Here is a 608-nt window from a genome sequence, read left to right on the forward strand (position 1 = left end):
ACCTGGTGAAAGCTACCTTGGATGGTCCTGTGGAAAGGGATTGCTTCAGAGACATCACCAAGGATTCTCTCTTTTTTTCGAAATTCGAATGTGATGTGTGGCTTTACGGATGGGTGTTGTCAAAGCTAATCATATTGATTTCATTTGAGAAATGAGGATTGTTTCTTGGTTCTAGACAGAATGTATATCACTTGTCTCTCAAATGTGCAGTTGTATATAACACATATGTTTCTTGAATTAGCTCTATTCTAGTATATTTGACTAGGTCGTGTGCTGTTTATTCATGCCTAGGCTGGTAATCCTTATATATCTTGATTTTTAACACATCTTTGAAAGGAAAAGGTTAAGCCTCCTTATGTTTTTTTTTTCTTCTTTTTTGTGGATAAGTTGAAAGATAAGAAAGGGAAACTGTTCTAGAGCTTAGAAGTGCGTGAGGATAAAGAAGCTGTGGATTAACTTGGAAATATATAGAATTAACAGAAATAAAAAGGATTCAGAATTCACTCTTCGTGCTATACGTGTCGTAATTTTACGTATTCCAGAACCCTGAATTTATGAGCTTTCTGAATCCCGGATATATGAGTAGGGGTCTTTTGAGAAGCTCCCCG

General features: G+C 36.3%; 1 protein-coding gene across 1 annotated transcript in view; it reads left to right on the forward strand.

Moving 5' to 3' along the window:
* Nucleotides 1–608, forward strand: part of LOC119590821 (dihydropyrimidinase-like) — a gene marked incomplete in the record, with an annotated part of 98,328 nt that overhangs the window by 19,769 nt on the left and 77,951 nt on the right.

This window comes from Penaeus monodon, chromosome 27 (assembly GCF_015228065.2).
Source record: "Penaeus monodon isolate SGIC_2016 chromosome 27, NSTDA_Pmon_1, whole genome shotgun sequence".
NCBI lineage: Eukaryota > Metazoa > Arthropoda > Malacostraca > Decapoda > Penaeidae > Penaeus > Penaeus monodon.